General features: G+C 43.0%; 1 protein-coding gene and 1 pseudogene across 4 annotated transcripts in view; one reads left to right on the forward strand and one right to left on the reverse strand.

The window, feature by feature from the left end:
- The window catches only part of TANC1 (tetratricopeptide repeat, ankyrin repeat and coiled-coil containing 1), a 239,046-nt gene that overhangs the window by 188,313 nt on the left and 25,494 nt on the right, over positions 1-25,239 (reverse strand). The window lies entirely within an intron of this gene.
- On the forward strand, positions 14,962-16,743 carry LOC137765357 (heterogeneous nuclear ribonucleoprotein R pseudogene; annotated as a pseudogene).

Below are 25,239 nucleotides of genomic sequence, written 5' to 3' on the forward strand. Positions count from 1 at the left end.
TTCCAGTAACAGTATTAACAGGTTTGGTTTTTTTCTTTTAACTGATAACCCACATTTTCTTGCTCACTAAATCTGACAAAGCACACCCTCATTACAGGGTAACTGCCTGGAGTTACAATGCCCAAAGAACAAAGCTTTCCTAGGCTCAGATGAGAGCTGAATCGAAACTTGATCTCAATTAGCATCATGACGTTCTCTCACATGTGACAGTGCGTGGATAAGAGATGCTGGGTACCTGGGGGAAGGGTGAGGACTGCAGGGACACCGTCTCCAGCTGAGGAGAGCTAATTCTATTCTCACCTCCTTGTTCCTTAGTTCGTAGGGCTACCTGCTCTCTACCTGTCCTGTAACAGAGGGACAAAAATCAGGCTGTCCAGCTGGGATGCCTCCTTCCCAATTTCAGTCTCTCATGGAGGAATTAATCAGTTTTACATTATCCATCCATTACCAGTGTTGCCCAAAGTATATCCTGCAGGCCATCTGTACCAGAAGGACCTGGGCCATTCCTGGACACCCCAGGCTGCATACGGAGGGACTCATAATATCTGGAGTACAGCCCAAGAGTCTGCATTTTAATCAACCACACAGACACAACAGTCTGTGAACCCATCATAAACCCTCAACAATTCCTCCTTTGAAATAGGTTTATCAGAGGTGCTGCTAAATCTCTCCATAACCTCTGCCACTTCCTAACTGGGCTTTCATTAACTCACCCTCCTCCGTGGTCTCCCAGGGTATCTGGTCTCTCCAAGGTACACTGCATGGCCATTTACTCAATACCACTGCTGGCTCAAAGCTCCCGACTCAAGTCACGCTTCTCTGAACGCACACCTGATGCAAAACTTCTCTACCAATTTCAGTTGAGGGTTTCAGGTCTGCTCGTCCTCTCTCCCAACTAAACCTCAAGCTTCTTGAAGGCAGGGCCCACATCATCCCTCTGTATCTTCCACAGGGCCCAGTACATCTTAGGTTTCAAGAGCAGTGGTTGACTAACAGACCAAGCTCTTGCTTCAGCCCTGGGTTTTCCTTCATTCACCTTCTTCTCATTCTCCCTGAGAAAACTTTCATTCTCTCCTTTCCATAACAAAACTGATTCAGGCAAAGGTGGGAGAAAAGATTTACATACTAGTGGGGAAAGAGTGGGGGAGGGGGTGAAAGTCATAAGCCAGCAACCTCAACTCTCCAGCAAACACCTAGAAACCAAGAAGATCTATTTAGTCTCTGAAGCTGCCAAAATCAGTAACTAAATTCACACACAATTCAGAAGAGAACTTCCCAGCTTCTTCCCATTTTTATCCAACACCTCCTTCCCAGGCCCTCTCTGAGAGCTAGTTTACTCCTCTTCTAGATACAACTCTAACAGGAGGGGAATATATGTTTTTCCCGGTCACCATAAATTAAGAAGGTGGAGGGCGATTGCTAGATCAAGGCACAATGAAAATCCTGAGAAATTATGACTGACAGGAGACAATGTATAAAATCCCAAACAGCAGATTACAGGCAATTATAGTTTAAATAGCCTTTCAATCCCCAAAACTGTCCAAGAACACCTAAACAAAGCATTTCAAAATAGCACCATCAGTGGCTCTGAGAGATCACCCCAGGCACTAAGAGAAGGTTATTTTCTTTTCAGTGGATCTCCAGTAACTACATTCAGGAGAGAAGATGCCCACATAGGCAACCTCAGTCCCTAAGAACCAAGTGTTCTCAAAAATAGGAATGGGCACTGGGAATTCCTGGTGGTCCAGTGGTTAGGACTCAGCGCTTTCACTGCCGTGGCCAGGGCTTGATCCCTGGTCGGGGAGCTAAGATCCCACAAGCCGCGCGATGAGGCCAAAAAACAACAAAGGAATGGGCACTGTATCCAACTGCAATGCACTGTCCCTATGTGGTCTCCAATACCAGTGACCATCAGGACAGACTTTCAAAGGCACACACACCCCTCGGTGTTGCCATTCTGATTGGGAACCTTCCTTCTGGCTACTCTTACACTTGCCATATGCTCACCACTTCCCATCTACCTTTCCTTGTGGTACTTGTGGGTGAAGCTGCTCACCAGATCATAAACTTCCTTGAGCAGAGGGATTGCACCTTTGCATGGACACCATGCCCCCCGTCTCTGCATCTCACAGCGGATGCCTACTGACACTGTCTGCAAGCCCTACAGCCAGATGATCTTAAGGAAGGAGCTATCTAAATGAGCTGTTTTAAAACAGCCCAGGCATTTCTATAGTCTTTAAAGGTATTGGTTTTCCTGCTTTCTGACAGAGTTTTTAAAAATACACATTTAAATGTTAGAATTCTGTGATCAATGGGGCAAGCCTCGATTTACTTTGCAATCTAATCTGTACAGGACAGAGAGAGCCCAGGCATAAATTCTGCACCAAACTGCATGTGCCTATCTGAACCGCAAAGGTTAGGGTGAGTTTATCCTTGATCTAAAGGAAACCTAACCTCAAATGGCTTCAATCATTCACCTACTCAGAACTGATTATTGGGTAACTTCGTATTTATGTCTTGATACGTAATAGCATTCAAGTACCGATTTGCTTTAGGTTTAGTAAAGAGAGTAATGAACTTAACTGGTAGTTCTATAATCATAAGGTTATGATTTATACTTGGTTCAACGAATTTTTTTTATCTAAACTGAGTTAAAACCTCAATCTATGTCCAGATTCACAAAAGTAACTCTCAGTTTTGTTTCAAGCTCACTGTTGAATACGCTAATTACACTCTAAGACCCGTCCGTTTACGAACAAGCTACAACGACTCACCCAGCACCGAAAGCTTATCTCATCAGGTCTGGGCTGTCCAGGTCTTCTAGGCCTGGCCTGCTGTTTCCAGCTTCCACAGCCCATCCTTCCTTCCCCACAGCTGAAGCCTCTTGACCCTTGCCCGCACCCTCCCCTCCCTGGCGTGAGCCAGCGGGAATTTCTAGAATAAGAGATTTAAACAGCTCAAGCCAAGTTGTTCTTGCTGCTTAACGAGCCCTGGCCTTGTTGTGTCTAATAACTGGGCTTCTCTCTCCTGCAATCCACAGGCCTAAGTGACCCTCTCGCTCAGTTCTGATAACTGAGCCCGGGCCCCTCGCTGGATAACCTGTAAGTCCTTGGGCTCTGAGGTGCTGCCTGGCTATTGAAAATCCTCCAGGGGACCAGAGGTGCACCCGGAACCCACTGGGCTGCAGCTGGTCAGGGGACACAGGTGCTCTGTCAGGCTACTCTGCTGCCCTGCGCCGCTCCCTGCCAGGCCACCAGCACTGCAGACTCCCGTTCTTTCCTCCTGGCGCACAGGACTTCCAGCTGCAGGTGCCAGCGCTGCTGTCCCCACCTCCGGGTGGAGGGTTCCTGGCCCAAAGTGGGCCTCACAAGGAAATGACTCATATCACAAAAAGCCGAGGGTCCTCTGCCCAGAACACAAATAAGTCACGGGATCTGAATCTTAACCTATCAGAAATTAAAACCTCAGCAATGAGACATCCACAAAGCAAAAGCAAATAGGATATATCTGTTCGCTGAGAATTCAGCACCCCCATGCTGCCTGTGGGTACTCAAGCCACGGCACCCTTGTTCACTAGTTCTAAGATGAAACCCGAGGAAAATCAGAGAAATGGCGGCAGCTGTGTCTTCCCTGGGTGGAGAGGAATCATAGGACTTATAAACCACTTCAAAGCTAACATCTATGGCTACTGAATATGAAATACGGAATATGAAAAATAACTAGATAATTCTCTGCAAGAAATCAAGTCATCTTCTAAAACGCTATTAACAAAGCTAAATTTATATGGACATTTTTATCCACAGCCTTAAAAAAAAAAATCAGACATTAAAAACTCTAGATGGCTAAACTGTCTTCCATTTCAAAATAACATAAAAACAGCAACCTTCATTTTCTGGTCAAAGCTTATTTTTGCAACACCTATCATTTTCTACAGAATTCTAGCATTTTCTGCTTCCTACCACTATTTTGTAGAAAGACTTTTCCCCCTTGGCATTATATCTTTGCTTTTTGATCTTGTTAACAATCCTGAAAATTCCAACCTTGCAATTTTTTCAGTCCTGGGAAGGAATAACACACAGTCATTTAAAAACCAAAAGCAGTATCAATGTTTCCTCAATGACACAGCTGCTGTGAGTGACCAGTGAATAAAAGTTTGGGTTTTTTTGTTGTTGGGTTTTTGTTTTGTTTTGTTTCGTTTCTGGCAGGGGCTGAGGGGGTAGCTGTGGATAATGACTTCTCTCCAAAATAATTCTCAAAGTTATCGAACACATGGTCAAAAACAGTAAGGCATTAGTAAATCAAGAAGTACTATGATAAAGTACTATAATAAAGCACAGTGAAAACACATGAACAAAAGAGGTTGCTCAAGGACTCCAGACAGGAGAGGACCCACTCTGTGTGCCAGGCATTACATGGTGCACAAATTCTGTATTACAAACCCTAAAAAAAAAAAAAAAAAAAAAAAATGAGGCATATGATCCAGCAATCCGACTTCTGGGTATTTATCCAAAAGAACTGAAATCAGCATCTCGAAGAGTTCTCTGCACTCCCACGTTCCCTGCGGCTTTATTCACAATAGCTAAGACTGGAAGCACCCTAAATGTCCATCAACAGATGAATGGACAAAGAAAATGTGGCACATCTGTACAATGGAATATTATTTAGCTTCAAAAAAAGAAAATCCTGTCATATGCTACAACATGGATGCAACTTGGGGACATTATGCTTGCTCGATGAAATAAGCCAATCTCAGGAGTACAAATACTGCAAAGATTCCAGTTCATATGAGGGATCTAAAGCAGTCAGACTCATAGAAGCAGAAGGTAGAATGGTGGTTGCTAGAGGCTGGAGTGGGGAGTGGGGGGGAAATGGGGTGTTGCTATTCCATGAATATAAAGTTTCAGTGATGTAAGATGAAAAAGTTATACCAATCTGCTATACAACACTGTGCTTATAGTTAACAATACTGGATCATACACTGCAAATTTAAGTTTTAAGTGTTGTTTTTTTTTTTTAAACCACAACTTTTTGCAAGTGAGGAAACAGGCTCAGGAATTCAGATTATGCTGGCTTCAAAGCTCCCATCCCTTCTACTGCTTCATATGGCCTACTTGCAAGAGAAGCATAAACAACATAGATTAGCATATAATTATGGGCTAAACTGCAGGGTAACAGGAAAGGAGAGGGGATAGGGAACCAAAGAAGGCTGAAGTAGTTGGGGAAAGCCTCAAAGTAGAGGGCAACTTAGGCCGACCCCTGAAGGTCAAGCTGAACCCATGGAGACTGCAACAAGCCTGGCATCTGGGTGCAAACACTGGGCTGGTCCAAGCTAAGAAGGCATGCTAGGATATCGCTTTCAAAGGCTGCAAAGGTAGCATTATGTAGAACAAACTCCATGCTTCCAGCTCGTGAACTAAACACAGAGGGCTAAAAATCAAAGCAAAACCAAAGGAACTGGTCAGAGTACCCTAAGCCATTTATAATCTAGCCTTCCAAAGTTGAGTGTTTTTTGCATCCTGGAAAAGGCCTTGCTATTGACAAATAAGTACAATATAAAAAGTTATAAGGCACAGCCCTCTATCAGGGTCAGTCTGAGTTAAAATGATCAGACTTCAGTGATCAAAGTACAAACACCTCAAAAGGCTGTCTGAGCAACCAAATAACGTATATCCAGGGCTTTCAAATCATCTCGGTTCCCCGACCAGGGATTGAGCCAAGGTCAGGGCAGTGAAAGCTCCAAATCCTAACCACTAGACCACCAGGGAACTCCCTCCAACCTATTTTTAAGTAGCAGAACATTTTTCTTGTACAATTTTGAAATGATGAAAAAGATATTGATCTCTCTAGGAAAAATTTTCAGCTGTCTTTAGTTTTCTTAATTTTTTTTAAGATTTTTTTGATGTGGACCATTTTTTTTTTTTAAGTCTTTATTGAGTTTGTTATAATATTGTTTCTGTTTTATGTTTTGGTTTTTTGGCCCTGAGGCATGTGGGATCTTAGCTCCCTGACCAGGGACCGAACCTGCATCCCCTCCATTGGAAGGTGAAGTCTTAACCACTGGACTGCCAGGGAAGTCCCTAATTTTTAAATAGGAGTTTCCAAGTCCCCTCTCCAGCCCTTAACTTGACTTATGGCCTATATCTCACACTCTAGCCCTTAATTATATGCCACTCTGTGTTGTTTATCCTTTTCTAATATGTGGACAATATGGTAAAGTAGAAAAGACAGGAAATCTGAAGTCACAGTAATCTGGATTCTTGTGCTAGCTTGCCAGTATTTTTCATATTTTTTTTTAACTTTAGAGCAATCTTCTTCAGGTGTGTGTGGGGGGACATTAAATTTGAAAAAAATTCATCTTAAGTTCGGCAAGTCCTTCAGTTTTAATTTCAGTTATATTCTGTTCAATTTAAATAAAACTATTTTATTTTAATGTCTGAAGTAAATTTCTGAATGGTAAAATTACTTTTCTGTACTTTTAAAGAAATTTGTACCAGAATATAGATTGCTTCTGTCAATGGGAAAACAACTTTTAAAAAGAAAAGCCTTAATTAGTTTCAATTGAACGCGAGAAGGGCCCAAACCCTGCCCTCTGGCTGAGAACATGGATTCAAAAACCACTGGCAACTACCAAAGTGTGGGCAAAGGGTCAAATATTAGATGAATATGATGATTACTGCATCATTCATTTGTAAATAACCTGTTTTAAGTTAACCATTCGCCGCACATTGTCAATTACGGTATTATCTGTAAGATGATCAGCTCTTTTAGTTTGGGGTCCTGGGCTAATGAGGTAAGGACTTGAGTCTCTTTTCTTAGCTTCATGTAACTCCAGACTACAGGCATTTCACAAAGGCACAACAGATGATCTAAAACCACACCTGTACTAGCAAACAACTTCAAATCCCCTGGTAATGATCCATAGTTCAGAAGCTGTTTATATGAGTGGTAACAAATTATTACACTTTAACTTAATAAGCCCTGTGTTTCCCACAGTTGGTAGAGAGATAAAAGTAGAAGCACTATGGTGTCTAGAAAAAAGACTATTGGACAGTATTTCGGGCAGGGGGGCGACACTGGCTACACCACACAACAGATATGTATATCCGAGAGGGTTATGTCTGTACCACTCAACAGATGTGTATGTCCAAAGGGTTCTGGCTATACCATACAACAGATGGATGACCTTGAACCAGTCTCTTAATTTGCTCGCCCTGACCAGCTTCGTATGCAAAGTCAGCAAATTGAATTAGATGTGTTCAAGCCCTTCCGATACTAAAATTCAATCTAAGTCCACAAACTCTTGATTAATTAACTCCGAATTTAACAAAATAAGGCATGTAAAATCCTTAACACAGTGGCGAGCACGCCGTACCCATGTCTCAAATGCTGGCGGCTGTGAATAAAATAAGGCGGTTCAGGTTTGTATGTGTTGTACACAGCATATATTTGAGTATCTTTGGTGGGATTTTCTAAAGGAAAAAAAACCACACACTTTAAAGTCCTATTTTAATCAGCATTGTTAAATCAAAGGAGCCCCCAATGAAACAATAAATTATGAAGCTCTACATGAGAGGATATGAGCCTCTCAAAATCAACTGGCTTTGTTTTGTTTTGAATTAGACTTTCGGTGAACTCTTGGCAGCACGCAGGAGGAAATCATGAGCGCGGTCAAGACTCACTGGCTCAGCACACATTAACTCAAAACTGCTGTATCAACGTTGCAGCTGGGGAAGCAAAGATCAGCGAGACCCTGCCTCTGGGTCCAAACAATGGCAAGTGATGAGTGTCCTAGGGGTACAAACTGTTGAAGGGTCTGGATAAGTACAAGGCTTCCAGAAAAAAAGGTCTCACACTAGTGTGCCACAGATATTCTGTCTGGCCCACACGCTTTGTTGGAGTTTCTACTTGAGTTAGGTTGCAAAACACTCAGAAATCCAGAGGTCATCCCTAAATAATGGTCTAGCTTCTCTTGGAAGTTTGGGAGTGCCAGCAGTATTGAGCCCGCATTCCTACTCTGCGACACCCCACGGCAGCAGTGCAGCCCCTCGACCTCCACTACTCCCTTAATTAACCCCACCACTGGGGCTGAGGCTCAGCCTTCCCCCTCAGCTCACTCCCTCGCTGGCTCAGGATCCCATTTTCCTTTGCTCCCTCCACCTGCGTATAATCAAGGAGAGCTCGAGAGCTCTGGAGCAGAGACGACTGAGCTGGCACCTCCACTCTGCCACATACCAGCCATGTCATTATCTTAGGCAAGTAATTCATCTCTTAGCTTCCCATCTGCAAACCTGGGTATTAACAGTATTTACCTCATAAGGCTGGTGTGAGGGGAAATGTGTCATTACCTGCAAAGCGCCTCATACACAGCAACTGCTCTATAAATATTAGATGTTACTACTCTCTGGCCCCTGAAGGCATGTCAGTTTCAAACTTCTGTCCTAGAGCTTTAATAGTCCAAGGTTACCTAGTAAATTATTTTATGATCAAAAAGAAAATGGCATATGGTGAAAGCTGTTCAGATACAGCTTAAGCATTATGAGACCCACTGCTCACAAAGGACAAATATTATGATTTCACGCACATGAGATACTTAGAAGAGGCAAAGGCACAGAGACAGACAGTAAAATAGAGGTTGGAGGGGCAGGAGGGAGGGGAGGACGGGCAGTTAGTATCTTATGGGTATAGAGTTTCTCCTGGGGAAGATGAAAAAGTACCGGGGACAGATGGGTGATGTCTGTGCAACAGTTGGAATGTACTTAATGCCACTGAACTATACACTTAAAAATGGTTAAAATGTAACTTTTGTTATGTATACTTTAAAACAATTTTTAAACAATGAATGACAGAGCTGACATAATTTCTTTTGCTGCTGTTTGCTAGAATCAAGTTGTTAATGATCCCAAAGACCCCCAATACACTACAAGTTCATGTTCTCAAAAGCCAAGTACTGCATTTCCCATAATGGTTTAGGAAGAACTGTATTAACTATTTTTAACAGCTGTGCAGCACAACCGTGGGCTTTCTTCTCAATCTGGAGGCCTCATGGGGATGCATCTGTAGCAGATACAGTTATGAGGCCAGTGGGATAGCCTTTTAATACCTGTCTACAGCAGTCGGGCTGTTCTTCCTTCATTATAAAATGCTGCACACAGACACCTCATTCTCTCTTTTCTGTCAAAAATATACAAAATGGGCAGCTTCCTGCCAAGTACTACGGAACTGGCTGCCTTTGAACTGTGGGATGCCGGGTAACAGTGACAAGACGTTTTAATCTCCATGCCTATTCTACAATAGCATTCAAAACGCTCACACACAACAAGAGCCTTGCCAGGCTGTAAATCAACAAGCACAAGAGAATGCCCCAAACTATTTCAATCAGGGTCTTATTTTTTAATTTCTATATGTGGCTGCTTTCTGTGGCATCGGTCCTTCATTTTTTAAAAAAAGTACGTAAAATATAAGCAAATTTAAAACTCTGAAAACTGCATTTAACCTGAGAAACACACACACACATTATATCCAGTATATATTTGCAGTCTTCCAACTCAGAACCACTGCAAATATTTATTTCCTAACATTTACAGGGCCACCCCCCATGAGTTTACAATCTTGAGTCAGACAAACTGCACTTAGCTCCTTCTAAGAAGAAACTGCACGGTACTTCGAAATTTCTTAACTAAACTGATGCCTTTTTGGCAGCAATGTTGTTTGGCAGGAAAGATCCCTCTAAATACTACTGAATAATCAAAGTGATAGAATATATTTTATCTTTTAAATATTACACTTTGAGTACCAACCCAAACTTGGGATGGGAGAACTACCTGGTACCATGATTTCCACTGCCGCCTGAGAGTTAAGAGACCAACCCAGGTGACTATATGTCCTATATATAAACCCTCAAACACTGATGATCATTTTCCCCTGCTAAGACCAAAAAAAAGTATTCCAGAAAGACAAAAAGGGAACAGATCATAGGCAAAGTGCACATTTTATATCTCTTTAAAGCCAATGTGTGCATCAAATGACAAGTATTTTTATACTCCAGGGATCAAAGGCGGAGAAGATAAATGTTTTAAAAACTCACTAAAAAACAGCCTCAAACAAAACTGTCTCCATATAAGAAATGGCTTCAATTTACTAGCCAGCATAGCAGGAAACTGTGAGCAGAGGAGTTGGTATTTTTGTGAGTAGAAAACGTGGCCTTCTCTGTCCAAGCTGCATATACGCCAAATAACAAATCTGTATTAAACAGGGCTGGGAGAGTTGTTGAATTAGAAGACAAAAAGAGAGTATGACCCCAGATCTGCTGCTGTTATGCGCTGAGTTGTGTCCCCCTGAAATTCTTGTTGAAGATTTAACTCCCAGTTAAGTGAATGTGACTGTATTTGAAGACAGGGTCTTTATACAGAAATAATCAAGTTAAAGGAGACCCTTGGGGGGCCCTAATCCAATATGACTAGTGTCCTTATAAAAAGGGGAAATTTGGAAACAGAGACAGACAATGTATAGAGAGAAGATGATGTGAAGACAGTTATAAGCCAAGGAGGGGAGCCTAATACACATCCTTCCCTCTCAGGTTTCAGAAGGAACCAACCCTGCCAACACCTTGATCTTTTTTTTTTTTTTTTTAAACATCTTTATTGGAGTATCATTGCTTTACAATGGTGTGTTAGTTTCTGCTTTATAACAAAGTGAATCAGCTATACATATACATATATCCCCATATCTCCTCCCTCTTGCGTCTCCCTCTCACCCTCCCTATACCACCCCTCTAGGTGGTCACATGCACCGAGCCAACACCTTGATCTTGGACTTCCAACCTCCAGAACTCTGAGACAATAAATTTCTGTTGTTTAAGCCACCTAGTTTGTGGGACTTTGTTACGGCAGCCTTAGCCAACTAATACAACTATTTACCAACACATACGGCCTCTGATTCAACACAACCCAGTCCTCAGGGACCTTTCCTATCAAGTGAACATAAGACAACACCCATGCAAATATCTTGCAAATCTACAAATGGCTATGTAGCAGTCAGCACTCTAAGGCACAGTGGGTTACAGAAGAAATCTAAAACTCTTTCTACCCTCTCCTAATTGGCATAGGAATGTACAGTGCATTGCAAATTGACCACACCACTATAAATCAGGGCCAAGAATGTATTTTTTAAAAAGCAAATTCTATACTTATCAGCTCACCACCAAAAAAAGCAGAGTCAGTTTTAAGACAGGATTTTTTTCCCAGGACAAATGGCAAATACAGCATAAATACTCTCATATTCTGTGAAGTCTGGATACATAAAGATGTGTTATCCTCTGTGTCTCACCCCCTTGGGACACAATTTTACTGCAGGAATATTACGTCACTGCCCTGCTTTTGTCCACCAAACAGAACATAATATGCCTTCAATATGTCAGCCTGTTTTACCTCCCTAAATACATAATTGATTTTCAACATTTTATGCTCCAGTTACTGCCCCAAAGCAGATTGGGACAAGTTCACATTGCAAATGCTCCTTCTTTTCAAGTGCAAAAGGAGTGATCAGAACAGTTAACGAACTCTCTTCAATTTTCCTTGGAGGAGTCATTTGCTTGCCATTTCTCCAGTTTCTCCGTCACTCACATGTACATCCTCATGCATCAAAAAGGATCCAGAACTTACACAACTTGACTAAAAAACAGCCATATATTATACTATGAGAAACAACCAACAAGAAGAGAAGAAGGAATTGTCTTTATTTAGAACACTGAATGAGTAGCTAGTTACATTCCCAACAGAAACAGAATTAGGACCAATGTCAAAAAAAATTAAAAGCTTAAACTTCCCTTAAAAAAAAAAAAAAAAAGTAGAGCTATATATTTAGGTCATTTTATTTTTAACCACAGTCTTCTAAATGACCTGAATATCCCAACATCCACTCTAAATGACAAGTTTTGTAATTCCTATGAATAATTTAGTTGGGCAAATTTGCTTTACTTGTTGAATAAAAATGTTACTTTAGAAAATGACAAGCCAGTTTTGCCTACAATAATTTTCAGTCTGAACATCTTCCATTCCTCTTAGGAAAAAATAGCATGGGAGGGGAGAGAGCAACTTTAACACTGGGTCTCTGGCACGGCAGGGGCTTCAACAGCCATATGGAAAGAGGCAGTTTTTGTTTACCTGAAGTTTTCGAGCTATTCACCATCTCCAAAAAAAAAAAAAAAAAAAAAGCCAAGAAGTACCAAGGTATTTTAAAGTTCCAAAGGCACGTGTTTGAATTCAGCTTCTCAAAGACATTACTATTAGCACAATCAGTTACAGTGACTTTCTTAGAACATCGAGTGAATAATATAAGCCAGAATGTTTTACTTTGACATCTACTAAAATGCAAACAGCAGCAGCATTGGCCTCAGCAACAATATGGTCTGGGGGTTTTTGTTTTGTTTTTAAATCCAATTTCACTTTCACAAAAGCCAGTATCTCAAGTAGAAAAAAACTTATCCAGAATGTTGTTGGCCTTGGGAAACAGAACAGCGTTCATTACTGGGGGGTGGGGCTCAGGGAAGGGGGGTGTGTGCCTGGTTCCTGGCTCCTTTTAGGTGGAGAGCAGGCTTCTTTCTAGCTTACCATCCTGGCCCTACACTCACCTCTTCCTAGAAGGCCTAGTGAAATATCTCATCCTTGAAGTCTGGGAACAGAAACTGGGGATGGGGACGCAGCCCCTCCCATCTTCTGCTTCCTGGATGCCAAGCTACTCTCTGGAGGCACACATCTAAGTCTTCTTAAACATCCTGGCTCTATGGGGACAGGCCTCCGCGTGGGGAAACCCTGATGGTCCAGCACCACGTGAACAGCCAGACAAGCCTGACTACTGTGGGGCTCAGGTTAGGAAGCCTACTGTTGACATACATTTAAGACACACTCTCCAATATTAGTTCCATCAGTAAAAAAAAAAAAAAAAAAAAAGGTACAATTGAATTCCTGATGTTGTCTTTCTCCTGTCTCTATGAGAGCTCGTTCAGAACTCAGACTGACAGGAAAAAGTGGGGTGTCATTTAGCGCCCCTCCCTCAAATCCCAACAATACAAAGAATGAGTTTTCCTGTTTAAGGGATAGACTTTGAGATCTTACTCTCTTTAAAAAGTTTATTTTACTTCTAGTAACCTGTGAGACAATAGAACAACTCTAAAACCCAAAACACTGACTTTTTTCCATTTCCTTCAAAACTGACAACGAATCACTGTTACTATTATTATGACCAATTCTCGCTGTATTCCAGCTCAGCCAGTGATTAGAGGTAGCTGAGTGAACTTACCCATATTACTCACACTCATTTATAAAACGGGAATAGTGATATCCCTACCTTGTGGGTATAATTTATAGAGTGACCGAAATAATGAGGATTAAAGGAACTTGTACATAAAGCACCTGGAATGTACATAGTAGGTAGTGTTAAATAAATGTCATCTCCCAGGCTCATCTCTTCAAAACGGACACACTCATTGAGAATCAGAAGGGGCTTTAGGAGATTATTCCAATAAACCTTTCTTTTACTTTTAGATGAGGAAATTGCGACCCAAAGGTCACTCAGAGAAAAAAAATCTAAAGCTTTTCATTCATTTCTCTAAACACTTATTTCTGAATGTTATTCCCTTCCCACACTCTTGAAATAGGATTTGGTGGATTACAACCTGTACACCAGAGCCACGTGTTAGTACTGGATCTTCCTTTACTGTACAAAGGACGGAGAGGAAGACTCACAGGGTTTATGGGCATGCCTGCCCTTAGGCCAGGCCCACCACCGGACGCTCCCACGCCTTTTCATTGAAAGAGCAGGGAAGGGCACGGCTGCATTCCCCTAATGAGTCATGTTTCTGGAATCAGCCTAACTCTTCCTTCATTCCCTCTTTGAGTGAGGTCACTTTTCTCAATGGCTCCCAGCAACCCAAAATCCTTATTTTATCAGTTTCTGAATCTATTTCTGTCATTTCTAAGTATTTGCCTATTATCACAGTTCCTCAAATTCTCCATCTAAGCCACAAACACATCAACCAATAATTTATGCGAGTGACTAAGCCTTTTTTTATATAAAATTAAGGACAGGAATATTTACCGTGTTTTCTGAATGATATTATAACTACCATTTAAGAAAACTTCTCCAGAGCTGAATGCTGCCAAAGACTAGGTCCCTCTATCTATCCCATCTTTCAAGGAAGTTCCTAAGGGAATGAATGGAAGGTACCCACCAAGGGACCATATTTGCTTTTTCCTCTGGTTCTTTAACATCTGGCCCACCTATTTCCAAAAGAGGCCTTTTTCTCTCTCTTGTGAAATGCTGAAAATACGCGAATAGCACTCAAGTATTTTACTTGTGGGTAATCAATAAATTGCATCACTGTTGAAAGGCTATCAAATTCCACTTTCCATTCAGTACTAAGTACACAGTTTTGCACATTCTCAAATGAAAATGAAGCTTTGGGCAACCCATCAGGTACTTCTCCAGTCTGCTTTTAGTTCTTCAAAAAACAGTAGTTTTGGGGGGGGGATGGGGTGGCGCGCGCGCCATTTCTAGTCGTTTTCAAAGCGCCTCGCGCTGATTCTCACGCGCCCGGCCGCCGGCCCCAGCTCTGCCCCGGATTGGTAGCTTATGTCGATCTTGATGAAAGAGCCATTGATGCTCTCAGGGAATTTAATGAAGAAGGAGCTCTGTCTGTACTACAGCAGTTCAAGGAAAGTGACTTATCACATGTTCAGAACAAAAGTGCATTTTTATGTGGAGTTATGAAGACCTACAGGCAAAGGGAAAAACAGGGGAGCAAGGTGCAAGAGTCTACAAAGGGACCCGATGAAGCAAAGATCAAGGCCTTGCTTGAGAGGACTGGTTATACCCTGGATGTAACCACAGGACAGAGGAAGTATGGTGGTCCTCCACCAGACGATGTGTACTCTGACATGCAACCTGGAATTGGAACAGAAGTCTTTGTAGGTAAAATACCAAGAGATTAATATGAGGATGAGTTGGTGCCCCTTTTTGAAAAGGCTGGTCCCATTTGGGATCTACGTCTTATAATGCATCCACTGTCTGGTCAGAACAGAGGGGATGCATTTATCACCTTCTGTGAAAAGGAAGCTTGCACAGGAAGCTGTTAAACTGTGTGACAGCTATGAAATTCACCCTGGTAAACACCTTGGAGTGTGCATTTCTGTGGCAAACAACAGGCTTTTTGTTGGATCAATTCCGAAGAATAAGACTAAAGAAAACACTCTGGAAGAATTCAGTAAAGTCACAGAGGGTTTGGTGGACGTTATTCTCTATCATCAACCCGATGACAAAAAGAAGAATCGGGGGTTCTGCTTCCTTGAGTATGAGGATCACAAGTCAGCAGCACAAGCCAGACGCCGGCTGATGAGTGGAAAAGTAAAAGTATGGGGAAATGCAGTTACAGTTGAATGGGCTGACCCTGTGGAAGAACCAGATCCAGAAGTCGTGGCTAAGGTGAAAGTTTTATTTGTGAGAAACTTGGCTACTACAGTGACAGAAGAAATATTGGAAAAGTCGTTTTCTGAATTCGGAAAACTTGAAAGAGTGAAGAAGTTGAAAGATTATGCATTTGTTCATTTCGAAGACAGAGGAGCAGCTGTTAAGGCCACGGATGAAATGAATGGCAAAGAAATAGAAGGGGAAGAAATTGAAATAGTCTTAGCCAAGCCACCAGACAAGAAAAGGAAAGAGCGCCAAGCTGCTAGACAGGCCTCCAGAAGCACTGCGTATGAAGATTATTACTATCACCCTCCTCCTCGTATGCCACCTCCAATTAGAGGTCGGGGTCGTGGTGGGGGGAGAGGTGGATATGGCTACCCTCCAGATTACTATGGCTATGAAGATCACTATGATGATTGCTATGGTTATGATTATCACGACTATCGTGGAGGCTATGAAGATCCCTACTACGGCTATGATGATGGCTATGCAGTAAGAGGAGGAGGAGGAGGAAGGGGAGGGCGAGGTGCTCCACCACCACCAAGGGGGCGCGGAGCACCACCTCCAAGAGGTAGAGCTGGCTATTCACAAAGGGGGGCACCTTTGGGACCACCAAGAGGCTCTAGGGGTGGCAGAGGGGGTCCTGCACAACAGCAGAGAGGCCGTGGTGCCCGTGGATCTCGGGGCAACCGTGGGGGCAATGTAGGAGGCAAGAGAAAGGCAGATGGGTACAACCAACCTGATTCCAAGTGCCGTCAGACCAACAACCAACAGAACTGGGGTTCCCAGCCCATCGCTCAACAGCCGCTTCAGCAAGGTGGTGACTATTCTGGTAACTATGGTTACAATAATGACAACCAGGAATTTTATCAGGATACTTATGGGCAACAGTGGAAATAGACAAGTGAGGGCTTGAAAATGATACTGGCAAGACACGATTGGCTCTAGATCTACATCCTTCAAAAAAAAAAACTGGCTTATCTGTTTCATCTTTAAGTAGCAATTTGCTGCCATTTGTATTGGGCTGAAGAAATCACTATTGTGTATATACTCAAGTCTTTTTATTTTTTCCTCTTTTCATAAATGCTCTTGGACATTATTGGGCTTGCAGAGTTCCCTTATTCTGGGAGTTACAATGCTTTTATCCTTTCAGGCTTCATTTTAGCTTCAAAACAAGCTGAGCACACTGTTAAATCATGATTTTGCAGAACCTTTGGTTTTGGACAGCTTCATTTTTTGGATTTGGGATAGATTACCTAGCAGTATGGAGTATGCTGTAAATAAAAAAATACAAGCTAGTGCTTTGTCTTAGTAGTTTTAAGAAATTAAAGCAAACAAATTTAAGTTTTCTTGCATTGAAAATAACCTATGATTGTATGTTTTGCATTCCTAGAAGTAGGTCAACTGTGTTTTTAAATTGTTATAACTTCACACCTTTTTGAAATCTGCCCTACAAAATTTGTTTGGCTTAAACGTCAAAGCCATGACAATTTGTTCTTTGATGTGATTGTACTTCCAATTTCTTGTTCATGTAAGATTTCAATAAAACTCAAAAATTTATTCAAAACAAAAACAAAAACAAAAAAAAACAGTAATTTTGAATTCTAAATCTGTATGAAATTCCCAGTTTATCCCAGTAGTTAAACCCAGTCCCAGAGATCAACAGAAAATCACAGATGACCAGTCCACCCCAACCACCATCGTATTAAATTCATATTCATCACCACCTGTTGGTCTGAGGTGCCAGGCTGATGAGCTCTACCTTGGAGCCATATTACAGCACCCTCCCCCAGGTAAGCAAGCAACAGTTTGTTAACTTGATACTCTCCCTTCACACAATCTTTTAAGTCCAGAAACAGGTAAAGTATTTGACAATCTTAGAAAGTGTTAATGTGTGAGGAAACTAAGACTAATTTACCTGAAATATTCCACAATAATGACAAAAAGGGCCCCAACTCTATGCTCTGCTCCTGCCCTTCCAAAGACTAAGGCAGCCTCCACACAGGTCTCTCCTGGGGACTGCGTGGTGATCAGTCCCCTCCTCACTGCCTCTCTATCCACCCATCCCTCCTGCCAAGGTCAAATCCAATGACTTCATCTTACTGAAATGGAGCAGGACCCTGCGGGGCCCTCCCTGGTACAAATCCTTTCCACGTCCCCAGTTTCTTGTTTGCAGGAAATAGGCTTCATTCAGCCTCCTTGACTCTCCCTGAGTTCCAAGGGGCAGATTTAAACAGCTGCTGATCAGGGACGGGAGGGGATGCAGAAACAAAGGCGGAGGAGTCAAGAAACAACAGTGCAACCCTCACCCCAAATTTTGCCTATAAAAACTTTTCCTCAAAAACCATCTAGGGGTTCTGGGGTTTTGAGTGTGAGCCATCTGTGCGCCTTGCTCAGCCCTACAGTAAACCCTTCTCTGCTCCAAACTCTGATGTTTTGGTTTGTTTGGCCTCACTGTGCCTCGGGCACAGGAACTTGTGTTCAGTAACATGTTATTTCCACTTTCTCACTTCTAAATGATTAACTTGCCTTCCTTACCGCTCCATTCAAGTCTGTTCCCTTCAAAGAGCTGAAATACCTTTCAAATTTAAAAGCAATTTTGCAAACCTTGTGTATGAACTATATTTTTTCCTCTAGTCCAGCGTGCCCAGCATAATCCATTATGGGGAAGTGATGTGACCAATCTAATGGGGATACTTTAATCCTTAGGAGTTTGGTTTGTGACCACCTCACCAACATTTCTAGCAGATGGCCAGGGACAGCTTTCTGGTTTACCCCCCAAAACATCCTACACGCAATCTGCCTGACAGTGTACCTCTCTGTCAATATCTCATCCACCTACCACTCCAAAAATCTACCAAGCCCTCTTTCAAAAAAAGCTATGTGCTTTCTCGTCTAGATGACTTTCAGTCTTTCTAAACCAGACCAAAAGTAGAAGGTGCAAGATGATCTCTTGGATATAGAAAAAAGGTATTAGAATGCCTAATCATGTTTACTTGTCTCATTCTTTTATTTCTATTTTTGTGGATTTAATAATATTATAATTCATAAATATACAGATGTTGCAGATATGAGCAGAAAGTATTTTACTGATAGAACTGCTATGTCAAAAATGTTTAGGCTGGGCTTCCCTGGTGGCGCAGTGGTTAAGAATCCGCCTGCCAATGCAGGGGACACGGGTTCGAGCTCTGGTCCAGGAATATCCCACATGCCGCGGAGCAACTAAGCCCGTGCGCCACAACTACTGTGGCCTGTGCTCTAGAGCCCGCAAGCCACAACTACCAAGACCGTGTGCCACAACTACTGAAGCCCGTGAGCCTAGAGCCCATGCTCCGCAACAAGAGAGGCCACCACAATGAGAAGCCCGCGCACCATAACAAAAAGTAGCCCCTGCTCACTGCAACTAGAGAAAGCCCGCATGCAGCAACAAAGACCCAACGCAGCCAAAAAAAAAAAAAAAAATGTTTAGGCTATTGCACTAAAGAGTAACACTTTCTTATAATACACTTCTTGGTGCTCTAAGGACAAGTCCTACTAAAATGCTGTATTCTAGTTGTTTGGCTAAGAAAATATTGTGTATTCATGTAGTATTTATTTATTTATTTTTAAAAATTTATTTAGTTTATTTATTTATTTTTGGCTGCATTGGGTCTTTGTTGCTGCACTCAGTCTTTCTCTAGTTGCGGCAAGAGGGGGCTACTCCTCATTGTGGTGCGCGGGCTTCTCACTATGGTGGCTTCTCTTGTTGCAGAGCATGGGCTCTAGGTGCATGGGCTTCAGTAGTTGTGGCGTACGGACTTAGTTGCTCTGCGGCATGTGGGATCTTCCCTGACCAGGGCTAGAACCCGTGTCCCCTGCATTGGCAGGCGATTCTTAACCACTGTGCCACCAGGGAAGCCCCTCATGTAGTATTTAGATGGTAACAATATTCTCATTACTAAAATCAGACCTCACTCTTGGCTTTCCTATTATATCTCTGAATTATATTTTCTCATTCAGGTGTACTCTTAAAGACAGTCTCCATAGTTAAAAAAAATTTTATCTTTACTTCAAAATTAAAACCAAGTAAATGATCAAACATCCTTTAAAAGATAGATGACACCCAAGGCAAATTTTCACACATATGGTGCTTTACAAAGTACAGGCACTGTTCTAAATTCTTTCTCATTTAATCCTCATAATATTATAATTATAAAATTATGTCATATTTATTTTTAATAAAATTAATTATAAAAATTAGTATATTTTAATAGATGGAGAAATTTTCTTTTGGAAAACTCAAGACACCTCTAAAACCATAGTAAATAATATTTTCAGTGAAAGAGTTCTGAAGACCAATCATTATTCTCTGTGCCTTTCACTTTCTTCATCTACCTATTGTCAAGGAATCCCAGTTATTAATGGTGTGGCCTTGGGCAGGCAACTTAACTACCCTGTGATGCAGAATCCTTATCTGCATTGAATTCATTCATTGCAGTGCCTCCTCTGTGCCAGACACCGTTCTGGGCTGGGGGATACGTCTGTGAACAAAAGACAAGATCATGTTCTCAAGAAGCCGATTAGGTAATATCCGGATGGCACCTGGCCCAGAAGATAACAGCACATCATGTCAGTCATCATTATTTCTCAAAACTAAGGATCACCTTAGTTATCATTATCTTAGTCCTACTTTCATGTTAAAATAAATTCCCATTTGCCTTATTTTACCTAGCCCCCAAATGTTTCTTAGCAAGAGAAAAAGGGCAGAAAAGTAAAATAATTCATCAGAATTTGGTACCAGCAAGCATATAAACTCTACCTTTCCTTGAAAAGAATTGTTGTAAAGTGCTACAGATCCAGGCAACTACTGGGGATAAAACATATCACTGCCAGGAACAGGATTCTGCAAATGACTTTTGATGGACAGCATCCCGCTGTGCTTTGGGTCCTCCCAGGACTTTTCAATGATGCTGATGAAGGTCTATTTACACCTGGAGGTTATAGCTGATGTGCTGCTGCACCTCTGACAGCTGCAAATTTTCACTGCAGTGCAACTTAATCCCTCATGATGTCAGCTTCCAGGCTGCCCTTACAAGACCTGCCATGAGAACATCTCTTTTACTTATTCAAAATTATTATATAATCACAGGCCATGCTTGCCATGGTCACCATGCACAGAAAACAGCCTGTCTTTCAGCACAGAATCTAAAACCACCAGCAGGAGAATAAATGAATTCTGCTGAATCCAAAGTAAACACGTGAAGTAAAACGATAACAGGAACTCTCAGGAGAGCACTTCCCTTATAAACAGCTTAGATCACTTCGCAAACACCTGGCTAAATCCAAATATCTGAGTCAGGCCCCGAATCTCCACCCGGGGCGGGGTCGGGGTGAAGGTCACAAATGCCACCGGCCACCACTGAAGACAGGATGCGCCTTAGGTGTTTAGGTTACAACCTCAAACACTTCCTGAGGAGCCAGGTAAAATCTATTTCTTAATATATATGTTTCACCCTATTCTGTTAAAAAGAAAAAAAATCTGCAGCACAATCTTTGCAGTTTGCTGGTCGGCCAGGTAGTTGGCCATGATTTGACCTCACCCTTGGTATTTGCTCTGTCAGCATCAGAAACACAGCCAATCTTCCTCACCCCCGCAGCCTCCTCCTCCCCAAATTCATGCACTGAAATTCAACATCAGGTTGCAGACTTAGACTCAACAGGCAATAGGAAGGAAGGAAGGAAGGAAGGAAGGAAGGAAGGAAGGAAGGAAGGAAGGAAGGAAGGAAGGAAGGAAGGAAGGAAGGAAGGAAGGAAGGGAGGAAGGGAGGGAGGGAGGGAGGAAGGGAGGAATGGAGGGAGGAAGGGAGGAATGGAGGGAGGTAGGGGATGAGAACGGGGGTATGGGCTGAGCCCCAACTCTGTACTGCCCGTATCTCCAGCTCCTCCCACCGCAGGTCCCAATCTGGGAAGAGCCTGCTGCCTACAAGACTGTCTATAGAGGGCAGGTACCTCCCCCGACACTGGGCCCTTATGCTTCTCTGTAGCCCCCAACCCCCTCCTGAGACCAGGTCAGGGTTACCTGGACTTCCCATCAGTTCCATCACAGCTCATGCCTGATCTGGACATGCAAGTCCTTGCATTCCTGCATCCGACCTCTCATCCCCATGGTCCTCTCTCCCATCCCCCACCCTCCTTTCCTCATCCAGCATTTTCCCTATTCCAGTCCTCCCTCTACCTACAACCCCTTCCCTCTCCCTCTCCACCCAGTCTCTGGAACCTTCTTTCCATTGTTAAATTCCCTAGGGATTACTGGCAAGGGTTTTAGAGTCAGGGGATCTGGCAGTGCCCAGCCTCTGCCATTTTCCGGATGGGAGATGTTTAACGTCTTCAAACCTGAGATTCATCATCAGTACAGCAGGGTTTACCTATCTCGGAAAGTGAGGATTAAATGAAACATACACATAAAGCATTTAGCAAAATCCCCGCACACTTTCAAATATGAAATAAGTGCCCGTTTTGTACCAGGCAAATCATAAACCATAAATAAATCATAAATCATTTTCTCCCCACCCCCGCACCTTTTTATTTTTCATGGTGGTAAAATAAACACAACATGAACTTTACCATTTTAGCCATTTTTAAGTGTACACTTCAGTGGCACTAAGTACATTCACACTGTTGTGCAACCTTCACCACCATCCATCTCCAGAACTTTCTCAGCTTCCCAAACTAAAACTCTGTATCCATTAAACAGTCACTCCCCATCCCCCCTTCCCCGCCTTGGACAGAGCCTCTCTCTACTGGGAGGTGCTGGTGGAGGGCTTCTCTTTCAATCCCATGTAAAAAATTCATCCTCCTTTGAGGCGCTCACGACTCACAGTCATACCACCCTCCACCCCAATTCTCAGCTGTCACCTACCTATTTTTGGTAACTTCTCCTCATTCACCAGGCAAAAGGGAAGGGGCTCAGTTCACAATCATCTCTTCAGCCAACAGTCAGCTCCCAAAGGAATGAATGAGAGCAGATGGGTTGGGGGGTGGAGGAGGTACTTTTACAACCTGGATTGGAATCCATCAATTATTAACTGTGTGACATTGAGTCACACCTTAACCTCTCTGGGCTTAGTTGCCTCACCTATTAATGGGAATAATAATACTTCATCATGAAGTTGTTGAATTAACAGTTCACAGCACTGAGAGCAGTGCCTAGCACACAGCATTAGGACGTGACACAGTTACTATCACCGTCACTGCACTTGAGCCTCTGATCCTTGGACTCTAGTGGACTAGAGTCCACGCCATTCCCAGGGCCACACTTAGAGTCAGAGGGCACAATTCATTGTTCTTGCTGGTGACCACAACCTTCTGTCCCTCCAGCTCTCACACCCCCTCATCCCCAGGGTACTTGTTCTCCAATGTCCCTGGGTGTGCCTCTTTCTTCATTGAGGGTGACCTTCTGACCCAACCCCCTCACCAGCACCCTCGATGCTCTGCACCCCTCTTCTCTGGCCACATCAATGGGAATCCACACCACTACTCAGCTTCTCCACACCTATGCCCTAGGCCCAGAAGTCCCCAAAGAGAAGTGGCACCTCGCATGGAGACACGCCACTACACTTGAATATCTCTACCCAAAAAGGCTCCCGGTATCCTAAAAAAGTCCCTCCCATTCCCCAAATAACTATCTCAAACTTTGATCACCATTCTCCTCAACCCTGCTCTAGTTTTCCTCCCACTTCACCCAGAAACCCAGAAAAGCAGGCTTGCTATGCTAACACCCCAATTTCCTGCCCCTGTTCTTTACCCACCAATGTATCCACATGCACCTCCCCTGGCCTTTCCTCTTCACTCCTATTCCCAATCAACCTTTCCACCGGCCTCGGCTACAAACACCCTCCTGCGCTCCACCTACCTCACACTTACCTACTTTGTTCCCCACTGTTTACCTTCCACACCTCAGCTTGTGTCCCCTCCACCCAACCGCCACCTCACCTCGCTACTCCCTTAAGATGCTGCTCAAAAATCACCTCCTCCAAGAAGTCTCCCCACACTCCTCCGACTCCTGTAATATTTCACACACACCTCAACAAACTTCACATTGCCATTTCTTCTGACTCTGTCTCTCCCTGAGACAGAGGTACATGGTCCATTGCACATTCTCAGTGCCTGGCACATAGGGGTAGCAGTAACTGCTGAATAAATCAAAGGATAAGGGCAACAGATCCTGCTTTCTGCTCTGAAGTGTTTTATTAAATATTTTATTAGAAACATCACCAATTAAGATTTGTGATCAGTCACTTACATATGATGCCATATATTTTCTTCCTCTGATCTAGACTGAGAAGCGTCCCTTCCCCCTGCCTGCCCAGAACAAATATTCCTTTGATGAAGGAAAGAACCAGAAACAAAACACTACTTCCTCCTCAACCAAAAGAGAAAACCTAAAATAGCAAGACAGTTTATGAAAAATATCCAGCTGACACTGGCTTAGGTAGGGATAAGTACGGTTGTCCGTGCTTAAGAAGGGAAAGGGAAGTTTACTTTGGACGGCTATTTGGGAGAGGCAATGAGATTCAAGTACTAAACAAGAGAGTTGACCAAAATGATAAGTCTTGGGTCTATTGTAGGGCAAGGAAGGAAGAGGAAGCAAGTAACTCCAGTGGAAATTTCCTTCCTTTGTCTAGTTTCACTTCAGGTATGGCTTCCATACTAATTTCTTGATACTAACTTACGACGATTTAATTTATAGGAAGTGATTTCAAACGGCCCTGGGGCACTGCAGATGGTACCTCAGGGGCCCATCTGTTTCAGGATGAAAGCTTGGCGCACACCATTACATCACTCTGACCTTCCTCAGCAACTTCCTATCCGACAAAATCTAGACGTTTGCTCTGTCAACAAGATATTTGTGTTTGTCCCCAGCTCTGGCCTTGGTTCCTGATTAGTTTTAAAATCATTATGCACCCGAGCTGAATAGGGTTACTGTTAGCAGCTGTAAGGTTCTCTTCTGGGCAAATCCCCAAGTCTGTGGTTTTCAGGGAGTGATTTCTGTCCTTTCCGCATAATTACACACTCTCCTGATTGATGAGATGATCAGTCCTCCTACCCCCATCCAGAGCGAAAGCCTCTCTCTTCCCGCTCAATTTATTTTCCCAGGGACCAGAGGGGAGGGGAGAATGGCATGGGGAGGGCGGCCTTGGGCTATCCCCACATAAATGCTCAGGAGTTATACAACTGTCCCAGTCCAGACGTGCCATTCCTTCCAGCCCCTGAAAGCTTCCCCCATTGGTTAACGCCACTTGAGGTATTGAAAACACGTGGCAGGAAACCAGCTGCTATTCCTGGATGCTCACAGACCGCCCCCCAACACCCCAGTGCCCGCTAGCACAGGTCTACTTCAGTCAAGCATGGTCCCCGAATCACACACATCCGTGATCTCCTCTGAAAGTGCATACGTAACCTATAACCTCCCAACTTTTCATCCGCCTCTGTTCTCCACAGAGCACAACCACAGACATAATGTTAACTGTGAGTGCCTGGTAGGCGACAGACCACAACCTTGGCAAAAATTACATTTTAAACAGGTTTTGGGTTTTTGTTGTTGTTGTGGAAGAGGGGGGTTACACGTACTGATCGTTACAGCTTACTCTGAAATACTTGTAAGAATAAGGTGGGTCGATAGGTAGGTATGTAATAAAGCAAAGACCACAAAATCCTAATTGTAGAATCTAGGTGGTGGGTACGTTCACTATACATTTCTTTCAACTTCTCTTTGGCGTTTGAGTATTTTCTTAATTA

The sequence above is a fragment of the Eschrichtius robustus genome, chromosome 5, assembly GCF_028021215.1.
Source record: "Eschrichtius robustus isolate mEscRob2 chromosome 5, mEscRob2.pri, whole genome shotgun sequence".
In the NCBI taxonomy this organism is placed as follows: Eukaryota; Metazoa; Chordata; class Mammalia; order Artiodactyla; family Eschrichtiidae; genus Eschrichtius; species Eschrichtius robustus.